The 17,440-nt window shown below is 37.9% G+C and overlaps 1 long non-coding RNA gene across 1 annotated transcript in view; it reads right to left on the reverse strand.

The window, feature by feature from the left end:
* Positions 1-984: 984 nt before the first annotated feature.
* Positions 985-17,440, reverse strand: part of LOC122034669 — a 33,267-nt gene continuing 16,811 nt past the window's right edge. The window contains exon 4 of the long non-coding RNA XR_006126751.1: positions 985-1,465. This is a non-coding gene — a long non-coding RNA (uncharacterized LOC122034669). The remainder of the gene's footprint in view (positions 1,466-17,440) is intronic.

The following is a 17,440-nucleotide window of genomic DNA, read 5'->3' on the forward strand; positions in this document are numbered from 1 at the left end:
CCTGATAGATGGTTACGATTCTCAGACATTGTTGTCGCCTAGTGTCTTCTGTCCCGTCCGGGTTTAGCTACGGGCAATTCGGGATGATTGTTAGGGCGTGGCGCCTGGCTCAAGTTTTGATGAGGGAGACAAGCTGCGACAAGGGTCTAATCTTTCACGCTTGGAGTATTGAAGGGTCGACCGGGAGTTGTCTTACTGAAAGTACCAAACCTATCTACGTAGATCAAGTTGAGGAAACTAGATCAGTCGGAGGAGGTCAAGGCTTACTCCAGGCCGCATCTTATGTCTCTGATCTAGGATCCTGATCTATCAGTACTCGATCAGGAATTATGCGGCTGATAATATTAGGCGGTCTAAGTCCTTCTCCCTAACTGTTGACTGTCACGTCCCCTTGACTTCTGATTATCACATCCTCTTGATTTCTCATTGTCACATCCCCTCAACTTCTGACTGTATGTCCTTATCGAAACCTACATTTATACAGTATCAGGGGCTTTATAAATCATAGGATGGCAATAGGAAGAGTAGGAATAGAAAGCACGGTAGCTTCTTAGTTTTAAAACTAATCATAAGTACTTGGCAGAGCGGGAAAAACGGAATCACCACAATCTGGTTAGTCAAGGAATAATAGGACTGAACTTGTATACAAATGCGGAAGAATTGCTGAGCCTCCAGTCTAATCATCCTATCCTTTTTTTTTCCTTAATAATGGGATTTTTCGAAAGTTTGCATATAAGAAATACCAATAATAGAACTTGAGGAAAAGCCCTTGGTGCAGACATTGGGTTTATATCAGATCCAATTTGGTTACATGAAATTTCGATTATCTGGTCAAGTGACAGTTTCATTACTCAACCTTGTTTACGATTACGTTAGACCATTTAATAGTTGGGGACGACCTCTGGTCTTAGGAAAACACGTGTACATACGAAGTCACAATGAGATACCTAGGAAAACAAGGGAAAAAACATAGATCATCGACCAGAAAAAACAAATAGTCCTCATAAGGTAAATGGAAAGGTTTTCAGACGCCTAGTCTTACAAAACAAAGCCTGTCACAAGCTAAACTAGCCTATGATACCAGTAGATTAAGAGCTCCCTGACGCAAGTTTGCACTTTTCTAACCTTTCTTGTAGATCTTGAACAGTGGCTTGTAGACTAGCGTTTGCTTGGAGCAATTCCTGATGTGTAGGAGCATTCTCATACATGGAGTTATTTTCTTCTAATTCTTTTACACGACCCTGCAACCTGGTCACAACACCTAGGGTTGAGACTTCTCAACGCAGTGATTCTCTCATGTCAACATTTTTTTTCTGCCTGCGCTTCTGTTAAGATGCTCAAGTGTGTGTTTGCCGCTTCACAGAGTGCGAACAGCCCACTATAAGACATTGGGTAGTTATGGTTTCCAAGTCTTTCAGCGCACCGTGATAGGCCGCTAAAAGAGGGGTTTCCAGTCCAACTATTCCTGTATAAGACGACCATATTCAGACCAAGTTGCAGGAAAAATAGCATGAAAAATATCGCTTACCCTGTAAGAAGAAGACCAAGGACACGCCACTTGCTTAAGGGTAATTTCTTAAAAAAAAAAAAAAGACAAAAAAAAAGTAAACCGGTGAGGAAGCTGAGTGGAAAAAAAGTTGAAAAGTTTCTTTAGAGCATGCACAGTCATGGAAGTTCTCCATGAACTCTTTCAATTCCACATTAGGACTATGTCAAAATTAAAAAATCCTACCTATCTTCTCACTATTAAAAAAACCTCTTAACAATTCTTTTATGGATCACATTAACAAAAAAACCTCTTACCAACTCTTTTACAAAAAAAACTTTAAAAAAACATTTTAATATAAAAAAAAAAAGAAAAACGAAGGAACGACTCTGTAACCACGAAGTCGCTCCTTTGTTTAATCAAGGGAGCTCCGTCCCACTATGGGAGGGAGCTCCCTTCCATTGGCCACATAGGCAGTGGGAGCTCCAAAGGACCTCCCACTATAGATGCCCTTAGTACTCTTGGGTTCATATAGCGTCTCTCCAGTGGGGCGGTTAAATTCGTAATAAAGGAAGAAAAGAAAAGTTAGGAGAGAATTTATGAAAAGGAGGTTGGATCTAAAAACTCAAATCAGTCAAACAACGGTATTATTGCGGATTCATATGATACTGGTTGACGATATGGCTAACTAATGAGAATATTAACTCATGGTAAGAAAAGTGTGAGAGAGAAGTTATCAAATTTAACCAGTCCTATGAAGTATGCAGATTTTTATATGTAGGGCAATTATTACCCGAAGGAAGATATCATCAGACATTACAATAATCAGTCTTATTCTTCCATCATGTGGTTCTAGCCTTACTCAACTATATGGATTTTTCTTATTTTATGGGACAAATATATCTTGATAGCCTCTAGACAAACTATAACGACCTATGCCAGATACTTTATATTCGTCTTCGGGACAACTTACAATAGTCTATACACTATAATATATTATACCAGCTTTCGGGCATACTATAATAGCTAATGCGCTAAATATATATTACTCTCCTCGGGACAAATTATATCAATTTATTTGCTAGATAACTTACTATTGCCTCCGGACCAACTATAAAGTCGCCACAGGCAAAATATAATAGTCAATGTGCTAAGTATAGACTTTCCATCTCCTAACAAATTATAACAGTCTATGTGCTAGTCTAATTATATAGATTTCTACCTTCGGACAAACTATAATAACCCTTATGTCATATATTCTCTGATTATAATATTCTAACTCAGCCCCGAGCCATCTTACTAATATCCCCTGGCCGGGATCGGTCTTTTGACCTTTTCAAGCTTCCTCAAAGGATACTTGGTAATATATTATTTTATTGACACTAGTCAGTAATATTTCTAAGCAGGAATCCTTATTTTGGTTTTCTCACATCTCCTTAACTGTATCCCCAGACAGGATTTGACATTCTCAGTTTATCAATATTATTCTTGAGCATAGATTAGTCTTTCATTTTTATTTTTTCTCCTTAACAACGGGATTTGCATTCTCATTTTATCAATAATATTCTTGAGCACATGCTAGTCTTTCATTTTTATCTTATCTCCTTAATGGGATTTGGCATTCTCAGTTTATGAATATGATTCTTGAGCACAGATTAGTCTTTCATTTTGACCTTATCTCCCTAACAACGGGATTTGGCATTCTCCATTTACCAATATTATTCCTAAACATGAGAATCCTTCGTCACATTACCAAGAGAAATATATTGGTATTATCAATATTACTCGAGGTTATCCATAAAAGATGGGGTTTCTTAATCAGTCCGTTTTGCTAGCTATTCCAATATTATTGTAAAGGATGTTTGACATCTGGTCGAGTTTTCTCGGTTATCAGAAGAAAGCTTTAAGGGAATCTAATTATTCACCTGGCATGGGGTTTTCTTTAGCAGCTCACCGACTTATAAAGAGGGAAGTTCTCTTTGTTGGAAATGGGGATAGTGGGGAACGTGGCCCATGTTCCCCACTACACATAATGGAAAAGTCCATTATGCCCCTAGTATATTTCCCTATATAAAGGGGGTCCGTCCAAGGCTCAGTGCGTGTGAAATTGGGCGTTGGAGATGAGAGTAAGAAGAGAACATCCAAGGCGGCGGGATTTGATTTGTGGAATTGCGGAGGGCTTTCCGATTCTGTGATCGCTCTTCCGATAGCGAGCTTCGTCATTGTCGATTGCGGATCTGCGGGAGATCGCTGTAAGTTTTTACCGCATTTAATTAATTCGTCTATCATGCATTTAGAACATATTTTCAACATTGGTATCAGAGCGCGTAGTTATTTCTAAATGCTTAGAGACGAATTATAAAATCGTTGTTCGGATGTTTTCTCGATTTGTCATTTTCCGTCGCTGTTTTGCACGACTAATGTGTCGTAGCATACACGTTGTGCCAAATTTATAAAATCGAGATCGCTGGATTTGCCGGCAATGGCAGTCTGTGGCCGTGGTTGGCGTCCTGGCTGGCCGGCTATGTGTTGGTGGCTAGGACAGGCAGAACCACTGTCGGCGATCTCGTCGGGCCTAAAGATGACTGGTTTATGGTACCGAAAAGGATCGATTGCCACCGGCAGAAGGTAGACATGACCAGCGACCGTGTCCGTCGCGGCGTGGGCGGTTTCCACGGTGTGATTGAATTAGGCAGTAGTGGGCGTGGGCAGCGTTCGTGAGGAAACATTTCATGAAGAAAAATTTGATTTATTTAAATCAAATTTATATATATATATATATATATATATAAAAAGATGTTGCATGCCATTAAAAAAAAAAACCGAAACCTTTTTTGATTTCGAATTGCTCTTCCTGTAAAATTTTTTTTTAAGCTTCTGTATTTAAAAAAAAAAAAATTTATGCATGTTAAAATTAATTAAAATTATGATTGTTAATCTAATTTTAATTAATTAGGTGGGTTTAAATTAGTTGGTCCAATTAGACCCAGTTTAGATTAAACCATTGGGTTTAATTAAACCAATTTGATTCAACCCCAAATTAATTTGGGTTGATTAATTAGAGCTTAGACCAAATATAATCAAATGACCAGATTTGTTCTAATAGGTCAGATTTGATCATAACAATTAGATTTGTTCTAATTGATCGGACTTAAACCAATGGGCATTGGTTTGATCAAACGGACCTGAGTTTGATCAATAGGTCTGAAATTGGTAGAAATGGAATTAGAGAAAAAAGTAACAGAACATAGGTACAAAAATCCCTATCCAATTAGATTAGTTCTAATTAAGGACAAAGAACTGAGCTTAGGATCTGGATCCCTAATCAACCGATCCGATGGATCTGACCAATAGATTAGTTCTAATTGTCGACTTAACTCCTAAAATCGAGAAGATTTGTTTTTCTTGATTTATTATGTTGGTACTATGCCTGTATAAATTGAAATAAGCCGGTTTTGTACTGGTTAGTCAGTTTTGCACTGACTTATTTTATTTTCAATTTTCAAATGGCTAGTCGTGATTTACGACAACATGAGCTTTGGGAGGAGATTAAGGAGCTTGATTTCGACCCTGTTCAAGGACTCGGATGGCTTATTGGTCGGCTCGATCGGTTGTTCTGGAAACTCGAGCGAGAAGAATTTCCAGTCGAAGACACACACAGAAGATTCGCTCTAGTCTATTCACTGCCAGAAAACCTTAGGCAGATAGCATTCCAACTTTGGGATGATTATGATGGACACATCTCGTACTCAGAGATGTGCAGACAGTTGTTTCATCTCTATTGGGGTCCTGAAGACCCAGAGGAGGATCCAGATGAATCTGAAGAGGATTCAGAAGATCCTGAAAATCCTCCAGAGGAGGATCCAGAAGAATTTGAAGAGCATTCAGAAGAGCCTGAAGATCCAGATGAATCTGAAGAGGATTTGGGAGAGTGTGTGTGGGATCCAATTGAGAACCTTGAAGCTGTCTTGCCTGGGATTACCCCAAATGAGTCCAGGCTGAGAGGGATTATATTAGGCACTGCACTAGTGTCTGTCCTAGTGGGAGTGGTAGTTGCCTATCTAGTTTATTAGAGTTCTGTTATTTTTATTGTCATTTTGTATGAACAATAGTTAGTCCATTTCATTCATGTCAGTTGGTTATATGTTAACAATTTGCAGCATAATTTTATATTAATGATATGTTCATTTATTTATGCTGTTTGCTTGACATGATGCATGATTAGTTTATGATGTATTAAATGATTAGTTCATTTAATTAAAAAAAAAACATGATATATTAAATGATTAGTTCATTTAATTAATGAATTCATGATATTATAAATGATTAGTTCATTTGTTGGGATGTATGTAATAGAATTGATTAATATTAATTTGATTGGTCATAGGGATGATGAGTGAAAACATAGTTGTCACTTGATTTTGTAAACCAACTCAAAGTAATATTAAGTCAATCATAAATTGCATATATATGATATACACTGAATACTAAATAATTTGTTTATTTATGATAGATTATGACAACCAAAAACATAATAGCTGAACTCAACAAAGGTGAAAAACTTAATGGGGATAACTACAAGATCTGGCACCTCAAGATACAATATGTACTTGAGGAACAAGAAGTTTTAGAGGCTGTAAATCAGGTTATGGAAGTACCTGTAGATGGTCCCACTGCACAACACAGACGAGATCTTGATGCTTATAAGGCATGGAAGAAAAAGGACTCCACTGCAAAGGGTATATTGATTAGTTCAATGGTAGACGACCTAGCTTTTGAATATGAGTCATATCTTACGGCTCATGAAGTCTGGGTTGCCCTTAAAGAAAAATACAGTGGAGTAAGTCTGAGCAAGCTTCGACAGCTGACAATTAAATTTGACAGCTACAAAAAGCGTCCGAATGTATCAATGGTTCAACACCTCAGGGAGATGTCGAACATGATTCGGGAGCTTAAAACTGTTGGTCATGAGTTGACTGATGAACAACAGGTTCAAGCAGTTATTCATTCACTTCCAGATTCTTGGGAGACCATGAAGCAGACCTTAACTCACAGTGAGAGTATCAAGACTTTCACTGATGTCTCACGCCATGTAGAATTGGAGGCGGAGAGAGTTGAATCCGCAAGGATTTCTGGACAAGCCTATGTGGCTGTAAGTTCTGCTGGATCATATGGATTCAAGAAAAAGAAATGGTTCAAGAAAGGGAAGGGAAAGAAGAGGGAAGCTGCTATTGTGGGACAAGGCCCAATCAAGAAGATAGTCAAGAAGACTGGAAAGAAACCTAAAAACAAGTTAAACAAGTTGACTTGTTTTAACTGTGGCAAAAAGGGCCACTTTGCTCGGGAGTGCACTGAGCGGAAAAAGGTAAATACAAGTGTGTCTTCTTTTCAAGAGCATTTTGTTGCTAGTTCAGTGTTGTTAGCTGATTCTTATCCTTTGTGGATTATAGATTCGGGAGCAACCAACCATGTAGCTCGGGAACGAGTTACATTTGTTGAGTACCGTCGGGTACCAGCTGGCAACAAGTGGATCTATGTGGGAAATAATGCAAGAGTTGAAGTCAAAGGAGTAGGCACTTGCAAACTCAACCTACGTGATGGTAGAGTTTTATTTCTACATGATGTCCTGTATGCTCCTGAAATTCGACGGAATCTTGTTTCCGTTACGTGTCTTCTTGATTTAGGGTATTGTATTAATTTTTACAGTCGGTCTGTTGAACTTAAGATTGACTCAGTGTCAATCGGATATGGTTTTTTAACAAATGATTTTATGGTTCTTGATGTAGAACCAGATGTCAATTATGCTATTGATGGTTGTTTTTCAAACATTGCTTTAACTAGTGATGCAGATATAACTGATGAGGTTTGACATGCTAGATTAGGACACATAGGACAAGAACGTATGAATCGATTAGCTAAAGAGAGTCTATTGGGCACTCGAGCTAAGATTCAATTGTCTATATGTGAGCATTGTCTTGCTGGAAAAGCAACTAGGAAACCATTTGGTAAGGCTATTAGATCTGAATCAACATTGCAGTTAATTCATTCGGACATTTGTGGTCCAATGAATGTGAAAGCTAGACATGGAGCTTCCTATTTCATTACATTTATTGATGATTTCTCTAGGTTCGGTCATGTGTATTTGATTTCTCTTAAATCCGAAGCATTAGATTGCTTCATTCATTATATGAACGAAGTTGAGAATCAAATGGAACGTAAAGTTAAGACTTTACGCACTAACCGTGGTGGGGAGTATTTGTCTGATATGTTCAAGACAATATGTAATGATAGAGGGATTATTAGACAGTTGACAATCCCTGGAACTCCACAGCAAAATGGGGTAGCTGAAAGAAGAAATAGGACTCTTCTTGAAATGGTTAGGTCTATGATGGCGCAAGCTAATTTGCCAATTTCCTATTGGGGAGATGCATTATTAACTGCAGCCTATATACTTAACAAAGTGCCTTCAAAGTCAGTTCCATCTACCCCATATGAACGTTGGACAGGCAGAAAACCAGATTTGAGTAATCTGAGACCCTGGGGGTCAGCTGCTTATGTTCATGATAGTTCTCACAAGTATGGAAAACTGGGGCCTAGAGGTAAGAAATGTATCTTTATAAGATATCATGAGACCTCCAAAGGTTATGTTTTCATAGGTGAGCAACTAGATGGAACCATCTCCGAAATAGACTCGAGAGATGCGACTTTTCTCGAAACAGAGTTCCCAATCAGAGGTGATGTTGATAAAAATGTTCTTCTATTTGAGGAGGATGAGATATTATCAACAAGAGAGGTGTCAAAAGGGATACCTGAGTCTAGTCAACCGAGTGGGAGTGATATGCCGAGTCATGAGTTGACTTCTCAACAGCCCAACTTACGGAGAAGTGTTCGTAAGATCAAACCTAAGAAGAGGTTTGATATTGAGAATGTGGCATTGGTTACACTTCCAATTGACGACGACGAGCCTCAATCCATTGAGGAAGCATTGGGATGTAGAAAAATGGAAAGCTGCAATGGTTGAAGAGATGGAGTCCATGATTCAAAATCATGTTTGGGACTTAGTCGATCTTCCTCCGGGCCGAAGGGCTATTGGGAATAAATGGATTCTCAAAATAAAGAGGAAAGCAGATGGATCGATTAACAGATACAAAGCTCGTTTAGTTGCAAAAGGATATACTCAAATGGAGGGTATTGACTTTGAAGAGACATTTTCTCCCGTAGTGAAATTTGTATCAATAAGAGTTATTTTGGCCTTTGTGGCACATTATGACTTAGAATTACATCAAATGGATGTAAAAACCGCTTTCCTTAACGGTGATCTTGACGAAGAAATCTATATGGTTCAACCGGAAGGTTTCATTCTTTGAAGGCCAAGAGCAAAAAGTATGTAGACTTAGAAAGTCTATATATGGGCTAAAGCAAGCGTCAAGACAATGGAACATAAGATTTAACGAAGTCGTTTTATCTTATGATTTTGAGATGATCAATGAGGATCATTGTGTTTTCCAAAAAAGGGAAAAAGGAAAGTATGTCATTTTATCATTATATGTTGATGATATGCTGATAGCTGGAAATGACATAGGATATGTGAATGAAGTCAAGAAGTGGCTGTCATCACAATTTGATACAACAGATATGGGAGAAGCTGAATACATCTTAGGGGTGAAGATCATAAGAGATCGTCCTAAAAGACTTTTGGGTCTATCACAAGAGTCTTATATAAATAAGATGTTACATCATTTCAGCATGTCTAAATGCAACATAGAACATACACCTATTGTGAAAGGTACTGTGTTGAGCAAGAGTATGTGTCCTAAAACTCCAGATGAAATAGCTGAGATGAATAAAAAACCATATGCCAGTGCTATTGGTAGTTTGATGTACACTATGTTGTGTACACGTCCTGATATCAGCTATGTTGTGGGCTTGGTCAGTCGCTTCCAGTCAAACCCAGGACCGAGACACTGGAAGGCAGTAAAAAGGATATTCAAATATCTGAAGGCGACAACAGATTATTGTCTCTGTTTTCAAGGATCAGATATGAGTCTGAAAGGTTATTCAGATGCAGATTGGGCTGGAGACCTGGATGATAGAAAATCCACATCAGGCTATGCATTCTTGCTGAATGGTGGCGCCATCTCTTGGAACAGCAAGAAACAAGCTTGTGTAGCTTTGTCGACTATGGAAGCTGAATATGTGGCATGTTCAATGGCTTGCAAGAAGTGGTCTGGTTAAGAAAATTGCTGAGAATAGTAGGAGTCCTGTTACATCTACTGTGACAGTCAAGCTGCAATAGCTTTTTCCAAGGATCCCAAATATCATAGCAAAGACAAGCATATAGAAATTAAATATAATTTTGTAAGGGATATTGTGGCTAAAAGAAAAGTCATTCTTGAGTATGTCCTACACGTGTTATGCTTGCAGATCCTTTTACTAAGCCAATGACTAAAGAGTCATTTAAAGAACATGTAAAGTCTTTGGGACTTCGTAGAATGTAACAATATTGAAATAACAATCAAACTTTGTGTTATGATTGTGTAATTTGCCATAATTTATTCAGTGTATATGTTGTATTTGTTACATTCATGTAAGATCTCGGTGAGCATGTTGGCAGGTGGAGATTGATCCACTCACATGGACAATCATCTCTATTTGTTAAGTACAAATAGGGGTAAGACCGTTACTTATGAAACAGCTTACGTAGATGAAATTATGAAATTAGAGACAGATTCATAAGTTGAGGTCGCCTTGATAATTGTGTCAAGATGAGATCATTTATGTGTAAATAATGATCGAAGTAAATGAACCCACCATTTACTGAACCTGTTGAAAGCCAGATTAGAATTCATATGTTGAATTCAGGATTAGACGTTAGGTATGTCTAAATCGAAATCTGTACGATGTTAAATTTGAAGACAACATGCACTCTTTTTAGTAAAGAGAATAACATCGTAGCATGTGATTCATACCACATGTGCTATTGCGACAATAAAGGTAGTAGGAGAATGAATCCCCGTTTCTCTACTATGTGAGACCTTTGAGATTATATGTTAATCTCAATTTTTTGCCTTAGTGACTATTTAGCTGTCTACTTGAAGTTTTAATCAGTGTCTGCTACTTTAGCGTGTATCCTATGACTATGGATGATTCGGTCTATGGAGCATAACTAGGAAAGCGACTGATTAAAATGAATTGATTCTAGCTAAAAAGGAAGATTAAATATATTTACATCTTTTGTTGTTATTCACTGGTCGATTCATTTCTGTTATGTACGGAAATGAATGTGAATATTGGATATGGAACATGCTCATGACATAATGGTCATTATAAGGGATTAGAGATGTTCATATCGATGTAAATGAAAATTATTTAATCTGGGTAAATAGCAAGACATGGATATCTTCAAGATAATGGCTGTGTGTCACTTGAAGATTGGATGAATTCTGGATAAAGGCTATGTGCCACCAGGAAAGAGGTTACGTGTCATGAAGAGTGTGTCTCTAATTTATTTGAGCAGCTAAGTAAAGTGTAACAACTTTATTAGCATTGATTGATCAAAGAGCGACTAAGTCAAGGTGTAACAATCTTCTTAGCAACTATCGCTCAGTGTGTTTGCTGTCGCACGAACCATTTTCTCTAAGTATGGATTGGATGTTCTTATATGGTCTATGTGACCAAACTCTCTAATAGTCTATGTGACTTATTAAGTCTTTGTGACTTACCTGAATGAACTAGTCTTAGTGACTTACCTTAGACGAGTGGGAGATGTTGGAAATGGGGATAGTGGGGAACGTGGCTCATGTTCCCCACTACACATAATGGAAAAGTCCATTATGCCCCTAGTATATTTCCCTATATAAAGGGGGTTCGTCCAAGGCTCAGTGCGTGTGAAATTGGGCGTTGGAGACGAGAGTAAGAGGAGAACATCCAAGGCGGCGGGATTTGGTTTGTGGAATTGCGGAGGGCTTTCCGATTCTGTGATCGCTCTTCCGATAGCGAGCTTCGTCATTGTCGATTGCGGATCTGCGGGAGATCGCTGTAAGTTTTTACCGCATTTAATTAATTCGTCTATCATGCATTTAGAACATATTTTCTACACTCTTAACCATTTATCTTACTAATTTTTTCTAATCGTATTTCATTTGACTCTGCTCCTCAGTCTAACTTGAAAGAGAGATATGTGATGAGGAGCAAAAGAGATGGTACGAAGAAGGGAGATTAGCATAGAGCAGGAAAGTTGGCATAGGGACAGGGAAGCTAGAGGACTTCATATTTAATCGAACTTCATTCGATTACACTCTTCAATCCGACTTGAAGGGAGACATGTGATGGTACTCGAGTTATTTCCCGAGCACCTAGACTTAGAACTCGGATTTTAGGTTTTACTAAGCACCTAACCCTAGCGCTTAGATTCCAAGTTACATCGAGCACCCAATCCCAATGCTCAAAATCCATATTCTACCGAGCACCCAGCCCCGATGCTCGGATTCCAAGTTCCACCGAGCACCCAGCCCCGGTGCTCAGATTCCAAGTTCCATCGAGAACCCAGCCCTAGTGCTCGAATTCCAAGTTCCACCGAACACCCAACCTCGATGCTCGGATTCTAGGTTCTACCTAGCACCCAGCCCCAGTGCTCGGATTCCAATATTACTGAACACCCCCGCCCCAGTGCTCGGATTCCAAATTCTAACGAGCACTTTGCCCCTGTGATCGGATTTTAGGTTCTATTGAGTACCCAGCTCTAGTACTCGGATTCTAGGTTCTACCAAGCACCTAGCTTTGGTGCTCGGATTCCATATTCCACTAAGCATAGGGCTTTGAATCTCTTGTCAAGAAGTATGTGGTGCATTCTGAATGGAGAGGTTCGTAGTGGATGATGGCTCTGGTCCCTTGATAACCTTCCTAAGAATGCATGACCATCAATAAATAGAGAGGCAGCTAACGGTTATCGGATCTAGTCTCCTGGCTACCTTCCTCTGAATACATGGCATTCAATGAATCGAGAGGCATCTAATGGTTGTTGGATCTAGTTCCTTCACTAATTGATACTAGGAGAAGGGAGAAGAGTGCGACGTTTAACATGGAGATGCTTTCTTGATAACTATATAAACACTAGAGATGGCAAGTCACAGGTACGATGATTTTTCTTCATGCAAGCGGAGGTAACTCTTCTCCACTAAGCTTTCTTCTTCTTCTTCCTTATCCTCCTCTAACTTCATATCTCTACAAACTCTAGTTTTCTTCTTCCTAGTGACTGACTTGAGCATTGAAGTGACCATACCGATAAAGTCAGCCAGCCTATAACTGGTGTTACCTTTCAAGCCACTGGATCTCGCGAATTTAAAGGACAAACGGTAGGATCAATGCACGTGAGAGGTGTTGGTTGCTACTCGGAATATCATATCGGTTCCCCTGTACAAAAATTTTATATAAGTCCCGAACCTTTCCTAACAAACTATTGTCTTCCTTAGAAATTAAATTAGGAATCGCAAATAGAACTTAACATTATTGATTCCAAATTCAATTTATCTGTTCTTAGAGGCTTAGACTTGGATCGCAAACGATGCTTAACATTCTTAATCCAAATATACCTATGTTACAAATTTGATTAAATATTTATTTCAGAGATCGGCTTCCAGGTTAAACATGACGAGGCACTAGGCCTTCTTGGGTATGGGATCATCCACCACTTCCTAAACAAAGTCTTTCAACGAAATTCAATATTTAATCTCCTTATAGTAACCGTAGATTTAACCAATAAGAATAATCGAATCACAAGATCGAAAAACAAAAGAAACACAAATTCGAATCATAAATCCGAAACCTAGAAACGTTAGCCTCTTGTGTTTGGTATTTCAAGATCTAAACAAAAAGATGAACTAGTTATGATATGGAAACTAATAACTAGTTATACCTTTTGTAGCTTATAGACCTCACTATCTTCTATCGTATTCCTCTTCTTATCTCGGACGTGGTGTGGGCAACGATCTACCGAGACGAGAATCCACCTAAGCTTCCTTCTTCTCCAAGCAAGTTTCGGCCACCACAAATCTTTAAGAAATGAAGAACTTTCGGCCACTAACCAAACTCCAAGGGATGCTAAGAAACAAAGCCTCCTATCTCTCCTTCTTCCTCTAACAAGATCCAGCCACCACCAAGCTCCTTGAGATGAAGATGTCGCCGGCCACACAAGGAAGAAGAATAGGAGAGGAAGAGTAAGAGAGGGCCAGCCACCACCAAGGAAGATAGGAATAATAGAAGATCTATTGTTGTTATGAGGTGAGACACCTATACTCTCTCTTTTAAATTCCTTGATCTTAAAAATAAGGAAAGTTTTAATAAAAACTTCCTTATTTTCCTGCCATTGAAAGGAAAATTTAATTAATAAAAAAAAATTTCTTTTCTTCTATTAATGGCCGGCCACCTCAAATCCTCCAAATAAGGAAAATTTTAAACACAAAATTAAAACTTCCTAATTTATTTCCGAAATTTTTTTAAAATAAAATTTCTTTTTAAAAAATTCCCTTCATGATTGGTTATAAAAGGAAACTTTTATAAATTAAAATTTCTCTATTAAAACATGTGGATGATTACAACAAGGAAAGTTTTCTCCAAAATTAAAATCTTCCTTTTAACTACAAATAAAGAAAGATATCAAATCTTTCTCTTAATCTTTTGTAGAAAGTTATAAAAGGAAATATTTAAATTTTAAAACTCTCTTTTAAAATCATGAGGATGGTTACAAAAAAGGAAAGTTTTATCAAAAATTAAAATCTTCCTTTTAACTACAAATAAGGAAATATATCAAAACTTTCTCTTAATCTTTTATAGAAAGGTATAAAAGGAAATATTTAAATTTTAAACTCTCTTTTAAAACCATGGCTTCCACATAAGGAAAGATTTTAAAATAAACTCTTTTTATTTTTTATGTGGCCGGCCACCTAAGCTTGGGCTCCAAGCTAGGGTCGACCACCACTTGGTCCATCCAAGGCTTATCTTGGCTGGCCCTTGCCTGGGCTCCAAGCTTGGCTTGGCCGACCACCTAAGGATGGGTAAGAAGGTGGGTATAAGACTTTATAAATAAGAGGCTACGACAGGGGCCGAGAGGAGGAATTGATTTTGGTCTCCCGATAATTTGAGCTTCCCGTGTTCGCCCCGAACACCCAACTCGAGTTCATTAATAATAATTCATACCATTAAAGAGTTATTATTGAACTACCACACCAATCCCATATTACTATATGGGTTCCTTCTTATCATGAATGTGTTAATCTACCTGTGTTTAAGATATCGAATGTCCACTAATTAAATGAGTTACTGACAACTCACTTAATTAATATCTAACTCCAATAGTAGTACCACTCAACCTTATTGTCATGTCGGACTAAGTCCACCTACAGGGTTTACATGATAATCCTTATGAGCTCCTCTTGTGGATATTATCAACCTAGATTACTAGGACACAGTTTCATTCTATAATCAACAACACACCATATAAATAATATCATTTCCCAACTTATCGGGTCTATTGATTTATCGAATTAAATCACACCCTTTGATAAATTAAAGAAATGAATATTGAGTATATGTTCTTGTTATTATATCATGATTAAGAGCACACACTTCCATAATAGCAAAGGTCTTGTTCTTTTATGTAGTCAGTATAAAAAGAACTTACCTTAAATGGTCTTGCTCAATACACTCAGAGTGTACTAGTGTAATTTTATAGTCAAGATAAACTAATACAAATTACACTATGAATATTCCAATGGTTTGTTCCTATCCATCTTAGTCGTGAGCTACTGCTTATAATTTATAAGAACTGATAACATGATCTTCTGTGTGTGACACCACACACCATGTTATCTACAATATAAATTAATTGAACAACTACACTTAACATATAAATGTAGACATTTGACCAATGTGATTCTTTATTTCAAAATAAATGTTTACAAAAAACTAGGTTTTTAGTATAAACTCTAACAATCTCCCACTTATACTAAAAGACTATGCCGCCATAAATGCTGTCATACATCTGATTCTCATTCCTTCATCATGCCCATCAAAAGCTCTTGCCTTAAGGGTCTTAGTGAAAGGATCTTCCGGTTATCATCTGATGCAATCTAGGAGACAACAACTTCTCCTCGCTTTACGATGTCTCGTATCAGGTGGTACTTACGCTCTATGTGTTTACTCGCCTTATGGGCTCGTGGTTCCTTCGAGTTTGCTACTGCACCACTATTATCACAATAAATTGTGATGATTTTGGGAAAACCAGGAATCACATTTAAGTCCATTAGAAAGTTCCTAAGTCATACAGCTTCTTTGGCTTACCTCAGAGGCTGCCACATACTCAGCTTCCATGGTTGAGTCTGAAACACATTTATACTTAACACTCCTCCATACAATGACTCCACCTCCTAAATTAAACACATAGCCTGATGTAGACTTAGTATTGTCCCTATCTGATTGGAAGTCAGAATTCGTGTATCCCACAGGGAGCAAATCATCTGTTTGGTAAACTAGCATATAATCTCTAGTCCTTCTCAGGTACTTTAATATATGATTTATAGCAGTCCAATGTCTTTGTCCAGAGTTACTTTGATATCTGCTAACAATGCCCAGGATAAAACAGATATCCGGTCTCGTACACAGCATAGCGTACATTAGGCTTCCGACAGCCGAAGCATAAGGAACTGCCTTCATGTCCTCTATCTCCTTTGATGTCTTCGGAAACATCTCTTTAGATAAAGATACTCCATGCCTAAAAGGTATAAAACCTTTCTTGGAATCTTGCATGCTAAAATGAGCTAGGATTGTATCGATATATGAAGCTTGGAATAAGCACAACATTATTTTATTACAATCTCTTATTACTTTGATCCCGAGAATATGCACACATTCTCCCAAGTCCTTCATATCGAATTGCTTGGGTAACTATACCCTTACTTTCGACAACACTTTAATATTGTTTCCAACTAACAAAATGTAATCTATGTATAATAAAAGAAATATCACCACGTTTCCATCACACTTGTTGTATACACAAGACTCATCTGGACACTGAATAAATCCATATGACTGGATTACCTCATTAAATCGGATGTTCCAAGACATTGAAGCTTGCTTCAGTCCATAAATAGACCGATTGAGCTTACATACTAGATGCTCTTTGCCCTTTGTAATAAACCCTTCTGGTTGCTTCAAATGGATATGTTCTTCAAAGCTTCCGTTAAGGAAAGTTGTCTTGACATTCATTTGCTAAACCTCATAATCCATATGAGCAGTAATAGATAAGAGTATCCGGATAGACTTAAGCATAGCTACTGACGAAAAGATTTCCTCATAATCGATTCCCTCTTTCTGAGTATACCCCTTCGCAACAAGCCTTGCTTTGAAGGTTTCCACCTTCCCGTCTATCCCTCTTTTCCTTTTGTAAATCCATTTACATCCAATAGCTTTTACATTATTTGATGGTTCTACTAGCTCCCAGACTTTGTTAGAATACATAGATTCTATTTCTGAATTCATTGCTCTTTGCCAAGATGCTGCATCTTTATCTTGGAGTGCTTCGTCATATATTCTGGGATCAAGTTCATGTTTACCTAGGATCAAGTCCGACGACTCTCCCAAAAACATAAATCTTTCAGGTTACCTAACAACCTTCCACTACGACGAGGTACTGTCTGTTGTTATGTATCATTTGTGATATGTGTTGTAGTTTCTTGTGATATTTCATCTTGCACTATTGGTACTAAAGTAGGCGTGCCCTCTCTCATTCCTTCTGGAACAATTTCACTCATTGGCTTATGGTTCATTATATAATCTCCTCTAAAAATCGAGCATTGGTGCTAACAATGATCTTCTGATTTTTAGGATTATAAAACAAACCACCTTTCGTTCCATTAGGATATCCTACAAACAGACAAACTTCTGTACGTGATTCCAACT

The sequence above is a fragment of the Zingiber officinale genome, chromosome 11B, assembly GCF_018446385.1.
Source record: "Zingiber officinale cultivar Zhangliang chromosome 11B, Zo_v1.1, whole genome shotgun sequence".
NCBI lineage: Eukaryota > Viridiplantae > Streptophyta > Magnoliopsida > Zingiberales > Zingiberaceae > Zingiber > Zingiber officinale.